Raw genomic sequence first — 16,686 nt, 5'->3', positions numbered from 1 at the left:
GGATGCCCAGGACTCACGTAAAAGCTGCACAGTAATAACAAATTAATATTTTAAAAAAGAATAAGAAGGACCAAGGCTACACAGAGAAACCCTGTCTCTAAACAAACAAAACAAAAAAACCAGAAGAATAAAAAGGTGGAGAGAGAGAAAGACACCCAGTGTGGTGGGGTCCAGATATAGAACTCTCAGCTACTTCTCCAGCACCAGGTCCGCTTGCTTACCACCATGTTCCCTGTCATGCTGATAATGAACTAAACTGCTGAACTGTAAGCTAGCCCCAGTTAAATGCTTTCCTTTATAAAAAGCTGCCATGGTCATAGTCGCTACACAGCAAGAGAACATAGACTAAGACAGAAGTTGGTACCAGGGAGCAGTATTGGCATTACTGTGACAGGCCTGACCATGCTGCTTGTGGGTAGAATGTGGACTTTGGGACTTTGGATTAGGAAACCTGTTGAAGGAAAACAAGAGATTGGGGTTTAGTGGGCCACACTAGTAGGAGTGTGGAAAACAATAGTGCTGAGAGCAATGTAGATCGGATGGCCCAGACCAAGAGGTTTTAGAAGAGAAGAATATTAGTATGTGGTTCTAGAGGCCATTCGTGTGATATTTTGGCAAAGAATGTAGCTGCTTTTGGCCCTTGTCCAAAAAAATTTGCCTGAGGCTAATGCAGCAGGCTTTCTTTTGGGCCACAAACCAGCTCCCAAATAAAGACACAGAGACTTAACACTAGTTATGAGTGCTTTGCCTTAGCTTATGCTTCTAGTCTTTGGGGGGGCCAATCATCCAGCTCCCAAATAAATCACACAGAGTCTTATTCTTACTTATGAATGCCCAGCCTTAGCTTGGCTTGTTTCTTGCCAGCTTTTCTTAACTTAAATTATCACATCTATCTTTTGCCTCTGGGCTTTTACCTTTCTCTATTCCTGTATACCTTTCTTTACTTCTCACTCCATGGCTGGCTGTGGAGCTAGATGGCTGGCCCCTTGCATTCTTCTCTCCTCATTTTCTTGTTCCTTGATCTTTTTTTCTCTCTTTTTCTCCTTCTGTTTATTCTCTCTACCAGGCAGCCCTACTCATCCATCTACTGCCTAGCTATTAGCCATTCAGCTTTTTATTAGACCAATTAGTTGTGCCTTAGGCAGGCAAAGCAACACATCTTTACATCATTAAACAAATGCAGCATAAACAAATGTGACACACCTTTACATAGTTAAAGCAATATTCCACAACATAAACAAATGTAATTCATTTTTGCCTAGTTAAACAAATATTCTGCAACAGGCTAAACTGAAGAGTTTTGGATTAATGGCTTTGGCAGAGGAGATTTCAAGGCAGCCTAATATTGACTCTGTCATGTGGTTATTAGAGGTCACTCTTGTGTAGATCTATAATGAAAAGGAGTAAGCTGAGCAAGGAAAATACAAAATGTACAATTTGAGGGGGAAATGAGCACCCAGGAAGTGTAATGGAACTAAGTCCAATACTCAATGAGATAAAAAGATTAAGGAAAAACCTGATGCTCATTGGAATAAAGGGAGTGGTGACCTCAAGGTCACCCCCACCCAGCTAAGCCTCCAACTTATGAAAAGAAATTTTAAAAAATTAAAGGATTTAAACAGTGAAGAAAACCATCAAAAGCAGAAAGCTGATGAAAATGTATTTGAACAAGGTGGCCAAGTTCCAGGCCCAGTAAGCAGTAGAACTTGTCAGTTTCAGCCATGTGGTGATGGCTTTAGAGTCCAGGATACAATATGGGGTTGTGGAATCTCCTTCTTCAACTAAGAAAAGCTGCCAAGGTCAGGCATGTATCAGTGTAGTCCCTGCTTGGAGGCCCAGAACTGCTATTGTATGAAGATGTGAAAGTGAAGCCTGGATTTTATTGGAGACCCTAAAATGTTGGAGAAGTCATAGTCGTGGGATACCTGCTGAGGAAAGCTGCTAACAGAGTGTGAAAGCAACCCAAAAGAGAGAAGTGTGTAGCTGTCAACAAAGCTGCAATGAGTTGGAGATCTGAAGAGCATTTTGACATCCTAGAAATGCAGAATTTGGAGTTTTCCTAGCTGGTCTTTGGTCTTGCTTTGGCCCAGTGTTTTCTTACTATGTTCCCTCTCCTCCCTTCTGGAATTGTAATGTATATGTATGTTGGAAGTATATGATCTGCTTTTTTATTTTGATTTTATAGGGGTAACAGTTAAGAGATTTCCTTGCGTCTTAGAAGAGACTTTAGACTTTTAAACATTGTTGAGACTGGGATAGACTATGGGGACTTCTGAAGTCGGGCTGAATGCATATTTGCATTACAATGTGACTACGAGCCTGGGGGCCAGGGAGTGGAGTGTGGCGTTTGAGTGAGAATACCCCACGGGCCCATAGATTTGAATGCCCGGCCACCAGGGAGTGGCACTATTTGAAAGGGTCAGGAGACACGGCCGTGCTGGAGGAAGTGTGTCACTGGGAGTGGGCTTTGAGATTTCAGAAGCCCATGAAAAACTATGGTGGTTTGGAAGAAAGTGGACCCCAAAGGAAGTGGCACTATTAGGAGGTGTGGCCATATTGAAGTATGTGTGGTCTTGTTGGAGGAAGTGTGTCACTGAGGAGGTGGGTTTTGAGGGCTCTTATATGCTCAAGCCTCACCCAGTGCCTCAGACTACTTCCTGTTGTCTGTGAATCAAGATATAGACCTCTCAGCTCATTCTCCAGCACCATGTCTTCCTGCATGCTGCCTTGCTTCCCACCATGCTGATAATGGACTAAACCTCTGAAGCTATAAGCAAGCCCCAATTAAACGCTTTTCTTTATAATAGTTGCCATGGCCATGGTGTCTCTTCACTGCAATAAAACACTGACTAAGACACCCAGCATTGACCTCTGACTTCCATGTGCATGAATACACACATGCACGCGCACACACACACACACACACACACACACACACACACACACACACAAAGGAACATTTGAAACGTGACAGAAAGGAAGAATGCATGTTGAGATTAGGGCATTGGTAGGTCTGGTAATGCAAAACTTGGGGAATTCTTGTTTAATGGTGTATTAGTCAGTGATCTAGAGGAACAGAACATAGAATGAATATGTATGGGGTTTATTAGAGTGGCTTACAGATTGTGGTCTAGCTAGCCCAACAATGGCTGTCTCCCAACAGAAAGTCCAAGAGTCCAGTACTTGTTCAGTCTGTAGGGCCGAATGTCTCAGGTGGTCTTCAGTAAATGCCGGAATCCCAAAGAAGTGGGTGCTGATATCAGTGAGTCACAAGTGAGGACAGGCAGACAAAGAGTAGGTGCTTCCTTCTTCCATGTCCTTTATATAGGCTGCCACCAGCAAGTGTGGTGCAGATTTAAATGTGGATCTTGCTACCTCAAGAGATCTGGATTTAGGGTGGGTCTTCCCACTTCAAAAAACCCAATCAAGAAAAATCCCTCAGAGGTGTACCCAGCTGCTAGGGTTATACTTAATCCCAGATGACAACCAATAATAGCCATCACAAGTGGCACATTCTCTCTGTGACATGGGGACCTGTCAGCCAGTGAGAGTCAGGATTAGAGATCATGTTGAGGTTGGAAAAAATAGATAGCAGCAGTGAAGGAGAAGATACCTAAGGAAGTCTAGAGACGTCTGCTGTCGTGTTCCTGATGTGGTCTGAGGGCACTTGCCGCAACACCAGTCTGAATGGCAGGACATTATCCCAACAATCTTCAGCGACATAATGGCAGGTGGGGAGGCCAGGGGAATTGTTGGGTTCATCAGGTAGATGCAGTGAGAAGACAAAGTGCAGGAACTTGAGGATTCTGGCAAAGGAGTGACTGAAGTGATCAAGCCCTAAGACCCAATGTAGATAGGAGAGAGAGAAAGCAGCATGGACTGGATGTCCCAATGAAGTGAAGGAAAAGAACCCACATCTTGGAAATAGATAAATAAAAGAGTAATGTGGTTTAAGTAGTTGTGGGTAAAGACAAGGTCTCATGTGTGGCCAACATGGAGCCCAGGAGACAGTCAGGATGCTGACATTGGATCCCTCCGGGCAGTGGCGGACCTTGAGCGGGCATGGGTGGAGAGAGCGTACCTGTGAATGAAATATTAATCCTTTATTCTGTTCCGTTTGTTTGCCACCACACTCAACCTAATCATTTTCTTAAATTACATTTTGCCCACCCAGTATTGTGGTCCACGCTTTTGAATCCCAGCACTCCAGAGATAGAGGCAGATGGATCTCTATAAGTTCAAGACCAGTTTGGTCTACATAGTGAGTCCCAGATTAGCTAAATCTCTATAGTGAGACCCTTTCTCAAAATACCAACAAAATAAAATAAATTACTCTTTATTTATGTGCATGTGCCATAGCACACGTGTGGAATTTGAAAGACAGCTTGCAGGCTTCACTTCTTTCCTTCCACTTTGTGGGTCCTAGGGATTTGAACCCAGGCCACTGGGCTTATCAACAGAGCAGGCCTTTTTTTACCCACTGAGCCATCTCATGGACCCTTAGATATTTATCATTATAAATAAAACAGGTCTTTTTGGTGTCAGCATGGGGGACAGAGGTCCATACAGATGAATGAACTGACCCTTAATGTCTCAGGGGCTTTTCAATGAGGATATAGGATAAGAAACTTGGATGGGCTTTGCTGAGGAGACATCAGTTCCCCCTCTCAATCCTTGGGATGTGAGAATATAAGAAGCCACCACCAATGAAGGCTTGGCAGAGCCCAGGACACAGCTTTGGAGCTTGGCAGAGTGTCTGTGAGGAAGCTGAGCACAGAGGAAGAATTGTCAAGGCAGAGTGAGGGGCCAGGAGGAGAGAGAAAGATGGGGAATGAAGGGGATGAAACATGGAGCCTTGGGAGGGATGAGGAGAGTGGGGGAGAGTGTGACTGTGGAGCCTTAGGAGGGGTGAGGAGAGGTGGGGAGAGTGTGGCTGTGGAGACTTAGGAGGGGTGAGGAGAGTGGGGGAGAGTGTGGCTGTGGAGCCTTAGGAGGGGTGAGGAGAGGTGGGGAGAGTGTAACGAGATCTAAGTTGTATTTTGTAGAGCTGGAGAGTAGTCTGGGGAATAGAATTAAGGGCAGAGTGAGTCTGGGTAGAAGAACAATGGGGCTTGTGAGTGAATAATGAAGTTATATCAGGAGATATAGGAAAAGAGGTAAAGCCAGAAGGATCAAACATTCTAAATTGGGGCTGGAGAGATGGCTCAGTGGTTAAGAGCATTGGCTGCTCTTCCAGAGGACCCAGGTTCAATTCCTAGCACCCACATGGCAGCTCACAACTGTCTATAACTCCAGTTTTAGGGGACCTGACACCCATGGCAAAAACACCAATGTACATAAAATAGAAACAAATACATTTTTTTTAAAGCTCCAAATTGAGCCGGGTGGTGGTGGCACACACCTTTAATCCCAGCACTTGGGAGGCAGAGGCAGGTAGAACTCAGTGAGTTCGAGGCCAGCCTGGTCTACAAAGAGAGTTCCAGGACAGCCAGGACTGTTATACAGAGAAACCCTGTCTCAAAAAAACAACAACAAAACCTCCAAATCATGTGTTGACTATGCAAGTAGGTTTGAGCACCAGAGTTCAGATCCCTAGAACCTACATAAGTTGGGCAGGAATGGCAAGCACTTGGGAGGTAGAGACAGGGAGTCCTTGGGACAACCTGACCAGGTATGCTACCCAGAACTGGCAAGCTCTCTGTTCATCAAGAAACCCTGTTTCTGTTGTGTAATATTTTGTTTGTTTTGACAAACAAAGCTTGCTTTGAGCCAGAAGGTGGAGCTAGCCACTAACTAACCATGGAGGTTTGGAGGACTGTAGAGAGAGGGACAGGAAGTGGTAAGGTGGGGCTGAGACAAGATCTCAGCCTTTTTGGTTGGAGGAACAGAAAAGGTAAGAAGTCATTGGTGGCTGCTCCCTGCTTCTCTGATCTTTCAGGTTTTTACCCCATATCTGACTCCTAGTTTTTATTGATAAAATTAATTAAATGTATGCATCATCTGGTGCCCCATGTTGGGTGCCAAATATAAACAGACATTTCTCTCCTGCCTGCCTATTCCCAAATACCCAGCAGCCACTTCCCAAATTACTACACAAAGGCTTATATTACTTATAAATGCTCATCCAATAGCTCAGGCTTATTACTAACTCGCTCTCACATTTAAATTAACCCATTTCTATTCATCTATGTTTTGCCACATGGCTCATGGCTTTACCTGTCCTCTCGCATGCCTTGTTCCTCCAGCAGGTGGCTGGCATCTCCCCTGACTCCACTTTCCTTCTTCCCAGCATTCTCAGTTTGGCTTTTTTTCCTAACTTCCTGCCCAGCTACCAGCCTTCCAGCTTTTAATTAACCAATGAGGGTAATACATATTCATAGTGTAGAAAAGGCTTGTTCCACAGCAGTTTCAATGAATAAAGTGGAGAGCAATAAAAGACACTCAGTGTCAGGACATGCACCTATCCACATATATACAAACATGCATACACACACCATAAATACACATATGCAAAGAAAACTCATGGTCATCGTCCCCCATATAGGGAATCTGAGGCAAGCCTGGGCTATGAGAGGCCCTGACTTTAAAAAGAGAGAAAAATACTTTAAAAAGAACTGATGTTGTGTATAGAAAGTAACTAAGTGTTAGGTGTGGTGGCACAGGTCTTCAATCCCAGCACAGAGGCAGGAACTCACAGATTTCTGTAAGCTCCAGGCCAGCCTCATCTACATAACAAATTCCAGTATAGTCAGGGCTATGTAAAGAGGCACTGTTTCAAAACAAACAAATGAATAAATAACAATACGCTGAGTGTGTTGGACAAGTAGCAAAATACTTTGTAACAAAATGCCTGAGAGAAGCAACTTAAATAGAGGTTTACTGTGGTTCATGCTTAAGAGGTTCCAGTGTTTGGTTGGCCTCTCAGCTCCCGGGCTGGTGGCAGGCAGAAAGTCAGGATGGGGAGAATGTGACGGTGGAAGAGAGAAGCCACAGCCTTGGGTCCCAGCATCCCCTTGACAGCGGGCACCTGTGACTGGCCTCTTCCCACCAGGCCTATCTCCCAAAGGGTTCCACCATCTCCCAGGGTTCTCAAACCTGCTCACCAGGCCTCTAAGCTCCAACATCTTTTCATTTGTGTTTTGTTCTTTGTTTTAAAGTGAATTTATTGTTGAAGAAATAAAAATGTTTATACGTGTAATAACAGCCCAGAATGTGGTACTTATAAAATCTGTACACAGACCTGTCATGGTGGTGCACTTTTAATCCCAGCCTTGGGAGGCAGAGGCAGATGGCTCTGTGATTTCAAGACCAGCCTGGGCTACATAGTGAGTTCTAAGATAGCCAGAACTACATAGACTCTGTCTCAAAATAAATAAATAAATAAATAAATAAATAAATAAATAAGTAAGTAAGTAAGTAAGTAATAAAATTACATAGCCTCCTCTAACCTCTTAGGCCTTCACTCCCACACTACTTACAGCTTCACACAAAACAACTTCAGGTTCTGTAGTCTCCATTAGGAAGTGCCCTATACTTGTGTGTCATTTTTTTAATCTTTTATATTTTTTATGGCTATGGTATCAAGCCCAGGGCTTCGCAATACTAAAGCAGGTTCTGTGCTGTTGAACTACATTTCCAGCCTTTTAGCTACTTATTTTATGTTATGTGTGGTGCCTACATGCATGTACATGTATCACCTGCAGAGGTCAGAAGAGTTCACCCATCTCCTGGAACTGGAGTTATGGGTGGTTACAAGCCACCATGTGGATACTGGAAACTGAACCCAGATCCTCTGAAAAGTGCTTTTAGCTGAGGAGCCATCTCTCCAGCCCTTGGCATGTTTTCACTGTACCTTTCTTTCTTTCTTTCTTTCTTTCTTTCTTTCTCTCTTTCTTTTTTTCTCTTTTCTTTTCTTTCTTTTTGGTTTTTGAAGACAGGGTTTCTCTGTGCAGCTTTGGAGCCTGTCTTAGAACTCACTCTGTAGCCCAGGCTGGCCTTGAACTCACAGAGATCCGCCTGGCTCTGCCTCCTGAGTGCTGGGATTAAAGGCGTGCTCCACCACCACCCAGCTTTCACTGTACTTTTCAATGTTCAGATATGTAATGATTAATGTGTTATGTTACCTACAGATAGTGTGGTAGCATGTTGTATAGATTTGTAGCCTAGTAGCATCGGGCCATATCATATTGTCTAGATATATGAGTTCATGTAATTACATTCTGTGATATACACACAAGGATGTATTTCTAAACACGTCTCAAAGTATATTTCCATCTTTAGTGACACACAACGTCTTACTTAGGGTTACTGTTGCTGTGATGACACACCATGACCAAAAGCATCTTGGGGAGGAAAGGGTCTTTGCGCTCACAGTTCCATATGACAGTTCATCATCAAAAGCAGTGAGGGCAGGAACTCAAGCAGGACAGGAACCTGGAGGCAGAAGCTGGGGCAGGAGCTTTGAAGGGGTGCTTCTTTTTGGCTTGCTGTCCATGGCTTGCTCAGTCTGCTTTCTTATGGAACCCAGGACCACCAGCCCAGGGATAGCCCCACCCACAATGGGCTGGGCCCTCCCACACTAATCACTAATTAAGAAAATGCTTTACCGCTGGATCGTAAAGAGAGGTGTTTTCTCAACTGAGATTCCCTCCTTTCCGATAACTCTAAATTGTCTCAAGTTGACATTGAACTAGCACACATGACTTTATCTATCTCTGCATGAATACTGAGAGTGGGGAAGCAAGCCAAGACTCCAAGGGGAAGACCTGGTTTCATTCTGACCTGTGAAACCCCAGGAATGGGATCCAGTGACCCCTTTGTCTGTGAGGGGATCTGGGGAGTGTGAGCCAGGCTGATAACCATGTCTTGGAGGTTTCTCGCTTTTATAGATGGCTTGCCATGGACAGCAAGCCAAAAAGAAGCACCCCTTCATGGCTTCTGCACCAGCTTCTGCCTCCAGGTTCTGTCCTGCATTTAGGGGGTGGAGTTGGCAAGGGGGGCTCTCTGGGGAATTTTATCTTGGAACAAGACATAGTGAGCTCTTTTTTTGTTGGTTTGTTTGTTTGTTTATCTGACTTGGTTTGTTCTTTTGAGACAGGATCTTGCTATGCTGTCCTGGATGGCCTGCTATATAGCCCAGAGTAGCCTTGAATTTATGGTAGTTCCCCTGCCTCAGTCTCCCAGGTGGGTTACAGGCATGGCTCCTCATAGTTGTTGATGGTTGGTAGCTTCCTTTTGAGTGTGGCTAAGAACCTCTGACTTAGCATGGGAGCTAGATTTTGAAATTTTGTGATTTTGGTTTGCTTGCTTGAAGGACTTTTTGGACACTATAGAAATGATTTGTGGATAAGACCCCACTTATTAATCACCTCTGGTGATGGAGGGGAGATCAAAGAGTCCCTTCTGGAAAGAAGACAAGGCATGCTAGCCATTCTTGCAGAAGACTTTGCCAAAGCTAGAAGGCCACAAACAAGTTGGACGAAGGTCTCTAATCTGGATTTTAATTTCATGTACTATGATTTCTCACACCATTTTCTCTCCAAGGTAAAATAATGACAATTGTAATTGGCTGCCACTTACAGAGAGATTCCAATGAGCGTGATGGCGTCGGACGTTTTTCTCTGGCATTCCATGGGAACTCCAGTTCGGATCAAGCTGGTGGAACTGACTTTTATTGCCCGCTGCATGCCATGATGGGCTGACTATAATTTAAATCCTCTTCCCCAAAAGCCATTTTCCATTAGTGCTAATTTGTTTGCTTCTCGTTTCTCCTGATCATTAGAGCCTCTGCTGGTGAGCACCAAATTGGAAATGATTTCTTTGACATTTCAAAAAAATTTTTTTCTCCCCTTCTTGGATGCCATTTGGCTGCAACTGAAGACCATTATGGTTTTCAGAAGAACAGCTCTCTCCAATTACAATTTAACTGACCGTTCATGGCACCGAATCCCTGTCCTTAGTGTCCAAAGATGACGCCACAGCAACATCCCCGTCCTTGTTGCTGCTGTAAAATGCCTCATAGACCTCGCGCTGGCCTCCTTGGATGGCACTCTGCACATGGCAGCTTGGAGAAGGCAGTAGTTTTATGTACCTACATATCATGGGCATTCGGATATAACCATCAAAACAAGAGCTGACTGGTTTCTTATCAGCCGGCAGACATTTATTAAACATCTATTTTTATCTCCCTGCCCCGGGACACAGGGACAGGGACCCCAACCCTTTTGCCCTTGAGCTCAACCTCCAGCGAGGGGAGGGTTCATTTTGACAGCACAGGGAGAGAGAAGGTGATAGAAGAAGGACCGCAGAGCCAAAAGGCCCAGGGGTTTTGCCAGAGGACAAAAAGGAACCTGGCCTTTTTTCGGGGTGGGTGGGGGGTTCGAGACAGGGTTTCTCTGTGTAGTTTTGGTGCCTGCCCTGGATCTCGCTCTGTAGACCAGGCTCACAGAGATCCGCCTGGCTCTGCCTCCCGAGAGCTCTGGAAGGCCTGGGAGATTGAGCACTGGAGGTCTAGTCGTATGGGCGTGAACAGTGATAAGGTTAAGTAGGGACCTTTTTTAAAAATTATTTTTTATTATTATTGTGTATGTGTGTGTGAGCATGTTCAGGGTCACCCTGGTCCACGTAGCAAGTTGAGGACAGCCTAGGCCATATGGAGTGTATCTCAGTGGCATAGTGTTTGCCTACATTGTAAGTATTCTACATTGTAAGGTTCTATGCCCAGCACTGCAAAGAAAAATGGAGGCATGGGCTCGGGGTTCTCCTGATGGCCTGCGCTCCCTGTGAGCATGCTTGGTTCCTCCCTCCCGTCTTTCATCCTCAGGTCCTGCTGTCTCTTCCTGAGAGGCAGTTCTGCTTCTGTCTTCCCCGTGGTGCCCTGAGCATGGCTTCTGAGCTGGCACCCACCTCCAGTCTTGACTCTTCAAGCTGCTTCTTCTTCTTCTTCTTCTTCTTCTTCTTCTTCTTCTTCTTCTTCTTCTTCTTCCTCCTCCTCCTCCTCCTCCTCCTCCTCCTCCTCCTCTTCTTCTTCTTCTTCTTCTTCTTCTTCTTCTTCTTCTTGTTTCTAATGTGTATGTTTTCATAAATGTATGCCATGTGTGTACAGGTGCCCATGGAGGCCAGAAGAGGGTGTCAGATCCCTAGAACCAGAGTTACAGCAGTTGTGAGCTGCCCAACATTGGTGCTTTGAACTGCACCCCAGCCCTCTGGAAGAACAGCAAGCACTTTCAACAGCTGAACCTCCCCTCTGGTCCCATCCTCCAGTCACAGGAGGCGATAATCAAGATCGCCAAACACAGCCATGCCAGGCATGGTGGCACATGCCTTTAGTCGAGCACGAGAGGCAGGGGCAAGGGCTTCCTTATGCATCTGCTCACTGACCTCTTAGCCAGTTGCATGCTTTATTCCCACTGCCTAGAATTGCTCCCTGTGTTGCCCCTGGCTGGCCATAGGCCTTCCGTAACAGCCAGCACCCAAACCAAAGCTTGTCCTATCACATCACACTATTAGAGCTATAATGATTTCTTTATAAGGCTCCATGGGGAGCTGGAGAGGGCTTCAGAGCACTGGCTGCTCTTGCAGAGGCCTTGTGTTAGGTTCTCAACACCCACATTGTGGCTTACAATTACCTGTGACTCTGGTTCCAGAGAATCTGAGGTCCTCTTCTGGCTCTGAGGAGGCCCCAGGCACAGGTGCTATATAATATAAATATAAATATAAATATAAATATAAATATAAATATAAATATATATATATGCAGATGAACAGCCATACACATATGACAAAAATAAATCTTTTAAAACGAAAAGGGGGTAAGGATGGCTCAGTGGGTAGAGACTCCTGACCAAGCTGATGAGCTGAGCTCCATTCTGGGACCCATACGATGGAAAGAGAGAACCTATTTCTACAAGTTATGCTCTGACCTCTGCACATACAGTGTGGCATGCACACATGTGTGTGTGCACAAATAAATAATTGTGTTTCTAACGTTTTTTAATACAATAAAATAAAAGGCTCTGTGCCATCCCCAAACTTTGCACCCATCAAGAACAAGATCTGGCGGGGGGGTGGTGGCGCACGCCTGTAATCCCAGCACTCGGGAGGCAGAGGCAGGTGGATCTCTGTGAGTTCAAGGCCAGCCTGGTCTACAGACCGAGTTCCAGGACAGGCTCCAAAGCTACACAGAGAAACCCTGTCTCGGAAAAAAAAAAAAAAAAAAGAACAAGATCTGTGCCCATCTCCCCAGTTCGAGTGTTTCAAACAGGACTCATGCATGCTCAGGTTAGGGCTCCACCACTAAGCTTCATCCCCTGTCCACAGTTTCAGAAAAGGTTTCAAAGTCCTGTGGAGAGGAGAGCCACCCAGGCACAAGCGGGAATCAGAATGACTTCAGACTTACCAACAGAAGCAAAGGGACTGTGTGTCGATCAAGCCTCGCCATGTCTGTTACATGGAGTCACACATCCAGCCCGTCCAATAGGGCTTAGCCTCCAATAGAAGAGGCGTTAGCAGATTTTCCGGGACACACCTCCAGACACCACTACAGAGCATGCCCCAATTAAACAAGGGAGTAAATCAAGAAACAAGGTGTGCAGTGATGATGAAGAGCGGCCAAAGCAAACCCCAAGGCAGATTTGTATACCAGGCTTTGTAACCAGCCCCACCTGAGGGAGAAAGAGGGCTGTGGACACAGGTCTCCAGGGAGAAGAGGCTAGTCAGATGTGGGTTGAACATTTAGAAAAAAAAATCCTGCTACATATGGAACATTTGCAGGGTAAATCGCTGCAGATAATTAGAACTAAATGATTGAAAAGAAATGGCCATGATTGACTGTAGGAAAAAGCCAAACCATAAGGAAAGAAAATGTAATAGTATTTTATTGCTTAGCTGAAGAGTTTATTTACTTGGTCAATAATGTAAACACTATTGATTTAACTGTAAATTGTGGGAAATTATATTGTGAGGATGGGCAAGAGGAAAGGGAGGGCTGGAGTACTTCAAGAGAACTAATTCCTCATCCACCAGAAAAATAATAAATAATAAATTTTGTCCAAGATTGATAAATCAAGTAGTAGTAGTGTTAGTTTGCCGAGGCTACCGTGACAAAGAACTGCAGGCTGATGGAATTGGCTCAGAGGTCACAGGAAACCACAGGAATAGGGCTGGAGTCATGGCTCAGAGGTCACAAGCCCTGGTTACTCTTGCAGAGGACCTGGGTTCCACTCCTAGCACCCACATGGTGACTCAGCCACCTGTAACTTGTAACTCCAGGGTCCAGAGTGTCCAACACCCTCTACTGGCCTTGGTGGGCAGTGCAGCATTACGTGGCTGACACATGTCCATCTTTATTTATTTTTTTTAAATATTTATTTATTTATTACACATACATTGTTCTGTCTACATGCCAGAAGAGGGCACCAGATCTCATTATAGATGGTTGTGAATTACCAAGTGGTTGCTGGGGATTGAACTCGGGACCTCTGGAAGAGCAGCCAGTGCTCTTAACCTCTGAGCCATCTCTCCAGCTCAGTGGTAGAGCATTTGACTGCATCTTTAAAAGCAAAAAGCACCAGACGGTGGTAGTGCCCGCCTTTAACCCCAGCACTCGGGAGGCAGAGCCAGGCAGATCTCTGAGTTAAAGGCCAGCCTGGGCTACAGAGTGAGTTCCAAGAAATGTGCAAAGCTGCACAAAGTAACCTTGTCTTGAAAAACAAAACGAAACGAGAGAGAGAGAGAGAGAGAGAGAGAGAGAGAGAGAGAGAAGAGAGAGAGGAGAGAGAGAGAAAGAAAGAAAGAAAGAAAGAAAGAAAGAAAGAAAGAGAAAGGAAAAAAAGGGGGGAAAAAAGAAAAGAAAAGAAAAGAAAAAAGCAGAACTGTATTACTGCCCAGGTTTGCCAGCTGAGAGCTGAATTAAAAGTGCTGTAGGGCTGCTGGCTCCCAGGCCTCTCTGCTTTCATTGAAGATAGCCATCTTTCCCTATATCTTCATTTGCCTCCCCATGTCCTAATATCTTCTAACATTTTGTTGGTGGTGGTGGTTTTTGAGACAGGATTTCTCTGTGTAACAGCTCTGGCTGTCCTGAAACTTTCTTTATAGACCAGGCTGGCCTCAGACTCATAGAGATCTGCCTGCCTCTGCCTCCCAAGTGCTGGAATTAAAGACATGTGCCACCACTGCCCATACATTCTTTTGGTTTTTGAGACAGGGTCTCACTATATAACCCTGGTTGGTCTGAAATTCACTATGTAAACCAGGCTAGCCTCAAACTTACAGAGATCTGCCTGCCTCTGCCTGTCATGAGTTAGGATTAAAGACATTAGCCACCACATCCAGCCCTGATCTGTTCTTGTAAAAATACCTTCATATTAAACAAAGGTGCACCTTGATGCTTTTTAAAAGACCCTGTCAGGGCCAGAGATGGCTCAGTTGGTAAAGTGTTTGCTTTGATTTCACAGCCTTGAGCCCAGGCTGGTTCCAAACCTCCTGCTCCTCCCCAGGAGTGCCTCCAGGGCCCTGGTAAGGCCACATGCACCTCTTGTCTCCCACAACACCTTGTAGAGAGCTACTCTCGATAGGCCTTCCCTGCACACTTAAGAGTTGGAGCTAGGTGTGCTGGGCACAGGAAGGTCATGTTTGAGGCCCGCCTAGTGAGACCCTGTCTCAAAGAAAGAAAAAGCAAAGAGAAAGGAGAGGAGAACAGAAGGGAAGAGTGAGCTCCTGGGACTCTGGGAACCATCACGCAGCGCATACTGCCTGGAGTTTCCTACCCCAGAATTGCTGGGTGCCTCTCTGATAGTACTCGAGTTCTGACCCTATGAAGAATCCATCCTGATGTGATTAATGCTGGTGTCTCATCCCCTCCTCCCTGAAGTCTAAAACAGCCACTGGTCCCCATCTCCTTAAGGCTGGTTTGGCTGTTGAAGGTGGCTACAGCCTATGACAGTAATTTTATGCCTCTGACTGCAATATATTTGCCATAGTTGATGGTATCCCATGAGGGTTTGGTCATTTTTTGTGTTTAGGTTGGTCCACACTTGTTCCCCCAGTTCTAAAGGCTGACTGGACCCTGCGGTGTCTTCCTGAAGCAGCGTGGGTACCCTTCCGAGGAGCACAGGCCCCGTGTCCTCTGGGGAGTAGTAGAGGTTGGTATGTATGTACGTCTGTCTCAGCCTGCCTCAGATTATCACTCCCTAATAAAAGCCTGATAGCAGGGCCCCATCAATATCTCAAATACATGTGAGGAAACGTTAATTTAGAATCAATTTTAGGATGTTTCAGACTGTAAAGTCCTTTTAACTAGATCTCTGGCGAAGATGTAGGAGCACTTTATGGGACTGTAAATTTCATGTTGAACAGTCTTTGTGAAATACACATCTCCCCTACACACAAGCTGTTCCCTCCATATCAATCATGGCCGCTGCAAGTAATGTTTCACAAATATTCTGTAAATCACAGAAAACCCCATGATAATGTGAAATATGACTTTCACTTGTCTGTCAGACAAAAGAATCGCACATGCCTCTATCCCATCAGCACTAACATTTGTTATGGATAATAACACTTTCAATCACAACTATTTTTGGGAAACGGGTTTATTTTAAACCTTCCCTCCCCCCACTGAAAACACTCTCCCAAGGACACAGGCTCCTACAGACCACAGCCCATTAATCCAGCTGTGGAATAAGAAGTTGTTCTTCCCACTAACTTTACTTTGCGATTTTTAAAGAGTTAGGATAAACGCTTCAGGTACAAGGTTAAGAAGAACTTCGCCTAAACTAATCAACAGAAAGGGGTCAGAGTCTCAAAAGACCCCAGTCTTCCATCATGCTTGAAGTGCACTCTGAGAGACACTGAGGCTTTTAACAAACACCTTCTCCCTACCACGCTGGAGCTCGTGTTTTCTCTTTTCCGGCCTACATGCTGATGCCAGGCATGGTAGCCCTCACCTATAAAGCCATCACTAGGTGGTTGTCAAGGCAGGTGTATTCCTGGAACTCCATGGCCAACGAGTCTAGCCAAGCTGGTGAGTTCCAGGTTCAATAAAAACCTTATCTCAAAAAATAAGGTGGCAGGGCCAGGCATGGTGGCACATACCTTTTATCTCAGCACTTGGGAGGCAGAAGCAGGCTGATCTCTGTGAGTTCGAGACCGGCCTGGTCTACAGAGTGAGTTCTAAGTCAGCCAAGCCTAAATAGTGAATCTATCTCAAAAAATAAAAATATTAAGTAGGGCTGGGGATTTAGCTCAGTGGTAGAGCACTTGCCTAGCAAGCGCAAGGCCCTGGGTTCGATCCTCAGCTTAAAAAAAAAAAATTAAGTAATAAGCTAAAAACCTGTTAAGGAAGATACCAAATATCAATCTTGGACCTCCACATCCATGTCCACACATGCGTGCACACCAACATACATATACACACACACATTTTACACATCCACATGCATGTCCATACATGTGTGCACACCAACATATATACACACACATTTTACACATACACATGCATGTCCACACATGTGTGCACACCACCATACACACACACACACACACATTTTATACACAGAAAAAAAAAATTTATCTGAACTCCTCTAATCCAGCATTCAAGAGGTTAAGGCAGAAGGGTTTGTCAGGAGTTCAAGGCCAGCCTGGGCTACATAGCAAGACTATGTCTCAAAAAGAAAAAAAGAAGAAGAA

At 45.0% G+C, this 16,686-nt stretch overlaps 1 protein-coding gene across 3 annotated transcripts in view; it reads left to right on the top strand.

The window, feature by feature from the left end:
- The window catches only part of LOC118577047 (armadillo-like helical domain containing protein 1), a 34,589-nt gene that overhangs the window by 2,027 nt on the left and 15,876 nt on the right, over window positions 1–16,686 (top strand). For 2 of the 3 annotated variants that reach the window (XM_036177032.1, XM_036177034.1), the window contains exon 2: window positions 15,021–15,140. The exons of the other annotated variant lie outside the window; for it this stretch is intronic. The gene's annotated coding sequence lies outside the window, so the exon portion shown is untranslated. The remainder of the gene's footprint in view (window positions 1–15,020; window positions 15,141–16,686) is intronic. 3 annotated transcript variants of the gene reach the window in all.

This window comes from Onychomys torridus, chromosome 2 (genome assembly GCF_903995425.1).
Source record: "Onychomys torridus chromosome 2, mOncTor1.1, whole genome shotgun sequence".
Lineage (NCBI taxonomy): Eukaryota > Metazoa > Chordata > Mammalia > Rodentia > Cricetidae > Onychomys > Onychomys torridus.
This window is presented reverse-complemented; position numbering and strand designations above follow the sequence as displayed.